The sequence below is a fragment of the Amblyraja radiata genome, chromosome 3 (assembly GCF_010909765.2).
Source record: "Amblyraja radiata isolate CabotCenter1 chromosome 3, sAmbRad1.1.pri, whole genome shotgun sequence".
NCBI classification, from domain to species: Eukaryota; Metazoa; Chordata; class Chondrichthyes; order Rajiformes; family Rajidae; genus Amblyraja; species Amblyraja radiata.
The window spans coordinates 71252117-71263587 of NC_045958.1; the positions used below are offsets into that span (position 1 = coordinate 71252117).

At 43.1% G+C, this 11471-nt stretch overlaps 1 protein-coding gene across 12 annotated transcripts in view; it reads right to left on the bottom strand.

Moving 5' to 3' along the window:
* mpdz (multiple PDZ domain crumbs cell polarity complex component) overlaps positions 1–9997 on the bottom strand; it is a 171451-nt gene extending 161454 nt beyond the window's left edge. For 10 of the 12 annotated variants that reach the window (XM_033018012.1, XM_033018007.1, XM_033018008.1 and 7 more), the window contains exon 1: positions 9865–9956. The gene's annotated coding sequence lies outside the window, so the exon portion shown is untranslated. Of the gene's footprint in view, positions 1–9860 lie in introns of all 12 variants that reach the window. The other 2 variants (XM_033018014.1, XM_033018003.1) reach the window with 2 other exon arrangements.
* Between the last annotated feature and the right edge of the window lie 1474 nt (positions 9998–11471).

The following is an 11471-nucleotide window of genomic DNA, read 5'->3' on the forward strand; positions in this document are numbered from 1 at the left end:
TTGCAGAGACTGAGCCACACCCACATTTCCGGGTTTTATAACCCCTCCCCCCCCCCTCCACCGGAAAAGGTGTGGCTTTCATGGAGTGATTGACAGGAGAGAGATTCTCAACGTTTTTTTTTAACTAATAACAATTTTATTTTTCATTGATGGGAAGAATTCTCTGCATCTGCTCAGCGGAGGGGGACTGAGTAAGATGGCCAAAAATCACAGCTGTAAGTGGTAGCGTTTTATCTAAAATCAATATACAGTGCAAACAGGAAGTAGGTGCATTTACAGTAGTGCCTTTTAACTTCAAGCCAAAGCACCCAAGCCACCATTTGCAGTAAGTAGTGCATTTCAACTTCATGCCACCATTTGCAGTAAGTGGTGCCTTTCAACTTCAAGCCAATGCACCCACGCCACCATTTGCAGTAAGTAGTGGATTTCAACTTCAAGCCAAAGCACCCAAACCACCATTTGCAGTAAGTAGTGCCTTTTCTACTTCAAGCCAAAGCTCCCAAGCCACCATTAGCAGTAAGTAGTGCCTTTCAACTGCGAGCCAAAGCAACCAAGCCACCATTTTCAGTAAGTAGTGCCTTTCAACTTCAAGCCAAAGCACCCAAACCACCATTTGCAGTAAGTAGTGCCTTTTCTACTTCAAGCCAAAGCTCCCAAGCCACAATTTGCAGTAAGTGGTGCCTTTCAACTTCAAGCCAAAGCAACCAAGCCACCATTTACAGTAAGTAGTGCCTTTCAACTTCAAGCCAAAGCAACCAAGCCACCATTTGCAGTAAGTAGTGCCTTTCAACTTCAAGCCAATGCTCCCAAGCCACCATTTGCAGTAAGTAGTGGCTTTCAACTTCAAACCAAAGCTCCCAAGCCACCACTTGCAGTAAGTAGTGCCTTTCAACTTCATGCCACCATTTGCAGTGCCTTTCAACTTAATGCCAAAGCACCCAAGCCACCATTTGCAGTAAGTAGTGCCTTTCAACTTCAAGCCACAATTTGCAGTAAGTAGTGCCTTTCAACTTCAAGCCACAATTTGCAGTAAGTAGTGCCTTTCAACTTCAAGCCAATGCACCCACGCCCCCATTTGTAGTAAGTAATGCATTTTAACTTCAAGCCATTGCACCCAAGCCACCATCTGCAGTAAATAGTGCCTTTCAACTTCAAGCCACACCCAAGCCTCACCCAAGCCACCATTTGCAGTAAGTAGTGCCTTTCAACTTCAAGCCACACCCAAGCCATCATTTGCAGGAAGTAGTGCCTTTCAACTTCAAGTCAAAGCTCCCAAGCCAACATTTGCAGTAAGTAGTGCCTTTCAACTTCAAGCCAAAGCAACCAAGCCACCATTCGCAGTAATAGTGCCTTTCAACTTCAAGCCAAAGCTCCCATGCCTCCATTTGCAGTAAGTACTGCCTTTCAACTTCAAGTTAAAGCTCCCAAGCCACCATTTGCAGTAAGTAGTGCCTTTCAACTTCATGCCACCAATTTGCAGTAAGTGGTGTCTTTCAACTTCAAGCCACACCCAAGCCACCATTTGCAGTAAGTAGTGCCTGTCAACTTCAAGCCATTGCACCCAAGCCACCATTTACAATGTGCTGCCTTTCAACTGCAAGCCAAAGCACCCACGCCACCATTTGCAGTAAGTAGTGCCTTTCAATTTCAAGACACACCCAAGCCAAGCCAACCAGGGGGAGGGGAGGGGAGCGCTTTCTGGAGCGCTAGTATGAACCATTTTAGAACCAATAGACATTTTTTGCAAGCTTTAGAACCAATAGTCATTTTTTTGCAAGCTTTAGAACCAATAGACATTTTTTGCAAGCTTTAGAACCAATAGTCATTTTTTTGCAAGCTTTAGAACCAAGACATTTTTTGCAAGCTTTAGAACCAATAGACATTTTTTGCAAGCTTTTGAACCAATAGACATTTTTTGAAAGCTTTAGAACCAATAGTGATGCTTTCTGCAAGCTTTAGAACCAATAGAGACACTTTTTGCAAGCTTTAGAACCAATAGACATTTTTTGAAAGCTTTAGAACCAATAGACATTTTTTGCAAGCTTTAGAACCAATAGACATTTTTTTGCAAGCTTTAGAACCAATAGACACTTGTTTTGCAAGCTTTAGAACCAATAGACACATTCTGCAAGCATTTTAGAACCACTAAGGGCACTTACATTTGAGTAGACATGTGTTCAGTGTGATTCACAGCTCAGAGAAACGTGACCCTCTGCCTTCCTCCATCTTGAAGAGTGAGGCACACCACTTCCTGGTTTTATAGTCACTCCCCCCTGCCGCCAGCGGGGGCAGCAGAGATAATGGGGAATTTTGTAAAAACATTAATATCTCTGTCATTTTTAATCGACGGGAAAAATCCTCGGCACACATGCCGCGGAGGGGGGCTCTGAGCAAGGTGGCCAAAAATGACGGCCGTAGGTGGCGGCGTTCTCTCGGAAATTGCAGCACAGATGGCCAAAACCGGTCAAGAACAGACTTTTAGTAATATATAGTAGATGGTATTATCTGATCTGATTACATAGCATGCAAAACAAAGCTTTTCACGGTACACATGACAATAATAAATCTGAACCTCTGATTCATAACATTTATTCATCTCAGCAGATAACAGTAAGTTAAACATTTTATTTGGGGTTCAACAATAAATCAGAAACTCATCTAAGGCAAATGCAATGACATTTACAACCAATGGGTTAATATCATGTTACCAAATATCATATGATGGATATCATATGGTCGAATGTAATTTGACAATATTTCTGTGAATATGTCAAAACAAATTTGCCAAACCTTTTTCAACCTCAAATCCAGAATCATAGAGATTCATCATGGAAATCAATCCCTTTGACCATACAGTCAATGTTGACCATCAAACCACTCTTTTTATAATAATCCTACCCTAAATCAATTAATTCTACCCACATTCCTATCACTCTGACATAATGAATCATTCACTGACACAATTTACAGTGGCCAGATAACCTACCTACTAGTGCGACTTTGGTACTTGGGTGAAAATCAATGGACCTGGAAGAAACCCATGCAATCAGACAACATGCAAACTCCTCATTGACAGCACTCGAGGACAGAACTGAACCTAGGTCACAAGAGCTGTGATGCAGCATCCAGACTAGCTGGCCTGCTGTGCCAACCCCAAAGTCAAAAACAAAGAATGTCATGCTGTTTACAATATCTGCTTGGCAGGATTCATATTTTTAATCCCATAAAAATTAATAACCAAATTCACATCACGATCAAAGTGATAAAATCTGTTCATAATTTCATTCATGCAAAGGATAATTCTCTAGCTACGACTGACTTCTCCAGGATGAAATTGTGAATAACATTCAGTTATGCACATCATTCAGGTATGCAGTTGTGCAGCACATTTGTGCATTGGGGTTAACCACTCACATTTGTTAGACAGTTAAAATACTTTAATATTAGTTTTGCTATTAATGCCCTCTGTATCATATTAGAAAGCAAAGGGAGAAAAATCAATATTGCAATAAGTTCTCGGAGTTAGAATTAACTGCTGCTGAAAAGGACAAACAAGGAGATGTCAAGTTTAAGCTGCACAGTATCCCAACAAGAAAAGTGAACTACTGATTACTTAATCACCAAGACCTATTTGAAATTAAAAACCTACAATGGAAGAATAAGAAAACAGAAGGAAACAGCAGCAATTTTTCTTGTGATCTCGTATGTATTGTACAAAAGCAATTATTACGACACAGGGTTCAAGCTATTTACTTCGTCTGCTTTGCAATTATGCACCAGCATTATGCATTGTCCATAACAATAATTCCCCAAAATGCTTGACAATCTGCAAGCAATAATTAATCAACTTGTGTGGTATGAAATTTTCATCTGTAATTAATGAAGCCCCATGATCCAACTAAATTAACAAATTGCAATGTTCCAAAAATATCTCTTTATCAGTGCACATCAGCAATCACAACAGCTTGAATTAAGATGTGTTGAAAAATTGGCAGCAGGAGATGGGAGAACAGCTATTTCATGATACAGATACAGCACCTAGTGAATGACTTAAAGGAAACTCATCCACTTCTGCAACACATTTCATGTTGTGATGATCTAATGCTAATAACAGGCCAGTTCTGCGATGTCAACAGATTTATAGCACACTTTCCTTTTACAAATTTAAGCAAATTTAAGCAAAATCTAAGCATGCCAACGAGCAACCATGTGAGGTCCCAGAGAAATGTGTGCAAGAAATAATGCAAGTTGTTGGGATTTGTTTATGGCTGTGTTGTTGCATCTTGCTGAGTTTCTGACCTTGCTGATGCAAAATACATTCATGCACATTGGAATTATGAAGCAGGCTTTGAAGTAACTGCAACTGACCAATAAGAGTTGCAGTTACTTCAAACAAAACAATAAAACTACACGTGTATAAACAAGGAACTGCAGCTGCTGGTTTACAAAAAAGACACAAAGTGCTGAAGCAATTCAGCATGTCAGGCAGCATCTCTGGAGAACATGGATAGGTGACATTCCAGGTTGGGACCCTTCTTCAAACTCATTGTGATGGGGGAGGGTTAGAAAGTTGGAACAGAGGAGGGAAAGAACAAAGCACTTCGCTTGGATCGCTAAATGTCTTTGTCACATATGAAGGCCAATACATTTTAAAAGCTTTCAAAAACTAGATCTGTTTGGTAGATCTATCAAATCATGTACTCAAACAAAAGACTGATGTTTTAAATATATTGTTCATGTTTTTTCCTACATATATATTTTTTCTTATCTATATGTATGTTTACTCTTTATATTTGTCAGATGATTACACAAAACTATCAATGGCATACTGCCATAATGAACTGTTGGTCCACATGACTCGTATTTTAGGCAATTCCTAAAATTCAAATAGACACATATCAAGATACAGGTGTGTCTGAAGAAGGGTTTCGGCCCGAAACGTCGCCTATTTCCTTCACTCCATAGATGCTGCTGCACCCGCTGAGTTTCCCCAGCAATTTTGTGTACCTTCAAGATACAGGTAGTTTGCTATAACACATTTTTTTCCCATAAGGCAACTGGAAATAACATGAGCAATGAATTGGGGAGTATTGTTTGCGTTGTGTGGGCTGAATTTTCTATAACACGATTTTGATCAGGAACTAGAGAACCACATGAAAGCTAATTTGGAAAATAACAAGCAGAAAAAATGTTGTCTTGGATTTATACAGTATAGAGGGGAAAATCCCATTTACATGTAACCTCCCAGCACTAATCAAACACCATTGTGCCTAAAACACAGCCGCTACTTTAACTTTGGGTGGCCATGGAAATTGACAAGCTATCATTTCTCATTCAACCATATTCTATCACAAAATGTAACCTGCAACCTTTAATATTTTTAGCATGCAGTTATAAAAAAGAAACATGTTGCTGTTGAGAAAACCTTAATTTTTGTCATTGAGAGTCTAAAACTCTCTAGCCGCTAAAGCACCTTTCCCCATTGGCTCTCTCCCTACCCACCTTTCCCCATTGGCAATTGTCTTTATAATGTGATTTTTTATAGCACAAGGTTTTTTATGAATGTAACTAAATAGTTACAGCAGAGCTACCTGTAAATGTGTAAAATTATGGACATCCATTTAAATTATTAGAAATAAAAAAATGAAATTATATTGTGCCTGGATAAATAATCTAATGTCCTACAATCATTAGATCATGTTAAGAAATGTTTCCTCGTTATCCTTGAGTGACACTTCAGTTACAGCAGCAAAACCTCAGAAGGCAGCACTCACCACAGAAGTCAATTGTATAAAATCAGGCTTCAAAGTGAGGCTTCTTTTTGACAAATTTGATTGATTCCATTGAGATAACTCCTGGTTGTGGCTAACAATGGTCGTGGTTGGCTGAATCTGTTTTAATTACTGGTTTCTGATAGGTACCTCTTCTGTCTAAATGAGTCAGCATAGCAAACTCGTGCATTATTAATTTTCCTCAAAGTTTGGCTTAAAATGTTCCAGTTTGTGCATGCAAAAACTAATTACTACTAGACCGATTTTGCATAGCCAAACATTTTTCAGAAGTTCATTGAACAAATATCAGACATCTCAATGCCTTCATATCTAAAAACGATCAAATTGTACCAATTTTCAAAAAATAAGATGGTCACTTAAGTTTTTAGTAAATGTGCAAAATTAATTTTATTTTACAGCAGCAGAACTAGCTGCGGAACAATCCTAGATAAACTGATTAACGTAACAAATACTAGAATGACAAGATCAACAGAAAACTACCACTGTACACAATGCGATGCATTAGTGGAGGAATGGGTGGCGTTTCGTTTCGAGACCCTTCTTCAGACACAAAACTCCAGAGATGCTGCCTGTTCCACTGAGTTACTCCAGCATTTAATATATATCTTCAGTGTTAACCAGCATCTGCAGTTCCTTCCTATACACAATGTGATGCATTAAATTGTTTTTAACACTTAAATTATTTACCGATTCTATCTAAACATCTATCAATTTCATCAACAATAGAACAACCACATCACTGAACTAGAGAATGCCAAATATTTACAGTCCTGTGTAAATAAATGTTTCCTCATCATAGTATTAATAACTAGTCACCATGTGGGAAGAAGTGTAGTCCAGATAGCCATGGGAGTCAGTGGGTTTATAGTAGATGTCGGTCAGTAGTCTGTCACCTGCGAAGGAGATAGTGAGGTCTAGAAATGGTAGGGAGATGTCGGAAATGGTCCAGGTGTATTTGAGTGCCGGATGGAAGTTAGTGGTGAAATGGATGAAGTCGGTGAGTTCTGTATGGGTGCAAGAGGTAGCAGCAATGCAGTCGTCGATGTAGCTGAGGTAGAGTTCAGGGATAGGGCAATGGTACGCCATGAACAAGGATTGTTTGACGTACCATACAAAGAGGCAAGCATAGCTTGGACCCATGCGCGTGCCCATAGTTACGTCTTGGATTTGGAGGTAATGGGAGGTGTCAAACGAAAAGTTGTTAAGGGTAAGGAGAGCTAGGCGGAGGACAGTATCAGTAGACGGGGATTGGTTGGTTCTGCTGTCAAGGAAGGGCTTTAAGATTCAAGATTCAAGAGAGTTTATTGTCATGTGTCCCAGATAAGGCAACAAAATTCTTGTTTTGCTTCAGCACAACAGAATATAGAAAGCATGAATACAGAACATATCAGTGTGTCCATATACCATTGTATAAAGGTAGACAAAAGTGCTGGAGAAACTCAGCGGGTGCAGCAGCATCTATGAAGCGAAGGAAATAGGCAACGTTTTGGGAAGAAGGGTTTCGGCCCGAAACGTTGCCTATTTCCTTCGCTCCATAGATGCTGCTGCACCTGCTGAGTTTCTCCAGCACTTTTGTCTACCTTCGATTTTCCAGCATCTGCAGTTCCTTCTTAAATACCATTGTATAAATATATACACACATGAATAAATAAAACAGATAAAGTGCAAATAAACAGATAATGGGCTATTAATGTTCAGAGTTTTGTTTGAGTTGAGTTCAATAGCCTGATGGCTGTGGGGAAGCAGCTATTTCTGAACCTGGACGTTGCAGTCTTCAGGCTCCTGTACCTTCTACCTGAAGGTAGCGGGGAGATGAGTGTGTGGCCAGGATGGTGTGAGTCCTTGATGATGCTGCCAGCATTTTTGAGGCAGCGACTGCAATAGATCCCCTCGATGGTAGGGAGGTCAGAGCCGATGATGGACTGGGCAGTGTTTACTACTTTTTGTAGTCGTTTCCGTTCCTGGGCGCTCAAGTTGCCAAACCAAGTCATGATGCAACCTGTCAACATGCTCTCTACTGTGCACCTGTAGAAGTTAGAGAGAGTCCTCCTTGACATACCGACTCTCTGCAATCTTCTCAGGAAGTAGAGGCGCTGATGTGCTTTCTTTATGATTGCATCAGTGTTCTCGGACCAGGAGAGATCTTCAGAGATATGCACGCCCAGGAATTTGAAGCTCTTGACCCTTTCCATCATCGACCCATTGATATAAACAGGACTTGGGAATGGAGGTGTAGTGGAGTGACTGGACATCCATGGTGAAGATGAGAGAATGGGGGCCTAGAAAACAGAAGTCATGGCGGCGTGTGAGGTGTCTTGAACATAGGTAGGGAGGGATTTAACCAGGAGGGATAGGATGGAGTCGAGTTCGTAGAAATAAGTTCGGTGGGGCACGAACAGGTAGAAACAATGGGTCTGCCAGGACAGTCAGGTTTGTGGATTTTGGGGAGATGGTAAAATCGGGCTGTGCGGAGCTGAGAAACGATGAGGTTGTACTCTCCGAAACATCTGTTTGGCTGCAACCAACCTACTCCAGTCAACCAAGTGTAGGTAGTCTGAAGAAGGGTCTCAACCTGAAAAGTCACCCATTTCTTCTCCCCAGATATGCTGTCTGTCCCGCTGAGTTACTCCAGCTTTTTGTATCTATCGTCAAGTTAAATTCTAAATTGGGGCAGGCCAACTTTGATGTTATGAACTTGTAGAAATATTTGTCAAAGTATCACATAGGAGATTAGTGGAGTGGGTTATAATTAGTAAAATTCAAAGCAACGGTGCGCTTACAACAATGCTGATTAGATTCAAGGAAAAAGTGAACATAAGTTAGAAGCTTCTCAAAGTGTTTATAGGTAGGTAGCAGTATCTCAAAACAAACAGAAGATATGCCTCTGGGTTCCTGCACCACAGAGAATTATAAATACAAAATGTCATATTTATTAAAAAAAAAAGCAGAGTAAGAGCCTAAAAGGGCGTTTGTGCAGAGGCAACGGATAAAAAAAATACCAAGAGGGTGGCAGTTATAAAGCAATGTCTACCATGAGATGCAAGGAGAAATGAAAGAGAAACAAGAGACATCACTGCTTCCCAACAAGAGTATTGGAGGAGCAGTAATTAGATGAACAGTTATTTTCGTTTATATTGCTTTTAACTATTGAAATTAACTCGGTAGCAATTTACATTGTGACTTGTCAACAGGTACACTTTCTAGTTAACTTTTTTTTTAAAATAAGGTGATATCAGTTTTAGATATCAGTTTTGAGAAAGGGTCTCAGGCCTGGCACATTAATTGTGTCATCACATAATGTTGCCTGACCAGCTGAGTGCTTCCAACACTTTGCTTTTATTTTACACATTAGTTTCTTCTCAAATAGATCTGTATTTCAGAGATCATAGTATGTGAGTAATCCCAAACATTTAAATAAATGCGAGCCAAAGCAAAAACTAACAATACTGACGACACTGGAAAAACGGGAGAAAAACAAGTGTAAACTCAGTTAACAGGGTGACTAAATTTGGATGACAAAGCGGTTATTTGTTCTAAACAATTATTTTGAAATATTCATTTCATACATTGAAGTATTGCAAGTAACAAGGAGAACTAATGGAAGCATAAGCGACAGTGCGCAATTCTTGAGCTGACTTGTCATCACACCGTCTGCGATATAGTCAAGCAAAAAATAAGTTGTTGTATTCATCACATTAAATGTATCACAGCAAAAGTAAAAACATTTATAAAGTCACTTTATGCTGGAAGCCAAGTTCGGTTCAGCTTTCTGCGAGGGATCCTCGAAATTTCCCAGGATCAGTAACTTTAAGCCGCGCTAATTCAGCTGGGACCGGGATATTTTGATGCAGCAACACGTAGATGTAATTGTTTGATGCGATGAGTGTGTGTAGGGAGGGGGCGAGGGGACAAGGCTCTGCGCCTGCAGCTCGAGGAGGGCAGTCCCTGGGCCGGGGAGCTACAGGGATGGAGGGGCGCTGGCCGGCAGCGTGACTGGGCGCTGGGGGGAGGGAGGTGACCCCCTTACTCGGGGACGCTGCAGCCCGGCCAGCCGGCCTGACTACCGACCTACCTGGTCGCTGAGCGGGCCGGGGCCGGCGCCGGCTTTTCGGGGCACGATGATATGATATGATAGCCGTGTTATTCACCCGCACATCCACACGTCCCCCCCTCCCCTCCCCTCTCTCACTCACTCGCTCGCTCGCCACCGCGCCTGCGCGGCGCAGCCCCCGGGACAGCCCAGCCCGCACAGGCATGCGCGTGGAACCACAAACACAGGCTCGAGACCCGCAGCCGGACAGAAACCGTTAGAGATGGAGTAGTGAGAGGGGGGGAGAGGGGGTAGAGAGAGAGGGGGGGTAGTGGGGTAGAGAGAGAGGTGGGGGGGGGGGGAGGGGTATAGAGAGTGAGACAGGAGGGGGGGGAGGGTAGAGAGAGAGGGGGGAGGTGGTAGAGCGAGGAGGGGGAGAGAAGGGGAAACGAGGAGATGGGGAAATAAAACCAGGATGGGAGATGATTGGGGTGCGCAGAGAGGTGGATGGGAGGTGAAGGAAGACGAAGAGAAGGAGTAGGGGAGGAGGGAGTGTGTGTGGAGGGGAACAAAGCAAGAGGAGAGGAACGGAGCCGGAGGGAGGAGCCCGGAACAGAGGAGTGGAAAGGAGAGTGGGTCGAGGAGGAGAGTGGGACGAGGAGGAGAGTGGGACGAGGAGGGGGGGGGAGGAGAGAATAGGGAACAGGAGAGGTGGAGGGAGGGGGGTATGGGGACGGAAAGGAGGAAGAATTGTGGAGGGAGATTGAGGGGACGCAAGAGGGAGGGGTTGGGATTGGGCAAGGCAGAGGGAGGAGGGGAAGGATAGGAGGAAGAGCGTAAAAGATTGGACGTAAATTTGTGGAGCAGATGGGGGTTGGGGAGGGATAGGAAGGGAGGGTCAGACAGGGCAAGGTGAGAGGGAGGTGAACAGGGGGGGGTCAAAGGAAGAGAAGGAAGGAGAGAAAAGAAGGGATGGGAGGTAAGTGGAATGGGAAGAGGGAATGAAGGAAGAGGTCGAAGGAAGAATGGAAGAGGGTAACGGGGAGGAGGAAGAGGGGAGGGGAAGTGGAGGGGAAGAATGTGAGGGGACGACTGGAGGAAGGAAACGAGGTTGATGATGGAGGAGAGGGGAAGAGGGTGGAGGAAAGGAAGAATGAGAGGGTGGAATGCGGATAGAGGGGTGATGAGGCTTGGGAGAGAGTGAGGAGGGTGACACATGACAACGTGAAGAGGGAGGCGAGTGGGGGAGCAGGTAAAGCGCAAGAATGGGTGGAAGGAGGGGAGAGGAAGGGAAAAGGGATGTGGAGGGTAGAGGAAGGAAAGTGAGGGGAGGGGTGGATAGAAAAAGAGGGAGGGATGAAGGGGGAGGAGGAGGGGTTGGGGAGGGGAGATGGAAAGAGTGGGACAGGGTAGGGTGGATAGGAAGGGGAAGAGAGGAAAGGGGAGGTGGGAAGGAGTGGGAGAAATAAAGGGTAGAGGAGGAAAGGGTGCAAGGGAGGGGGGAGTGGATGAATGGGCGGAAGGGATTCTGTGTGGGTATCGGAACAAATAGACTGCTGGCAATCCTGTTTCGAATGTACTGGCAGTGACTTGACAGTATTTAAAACAAAGCCTGTGCGAGTCAAAGAACAAAAAGTCAGCATGGATTT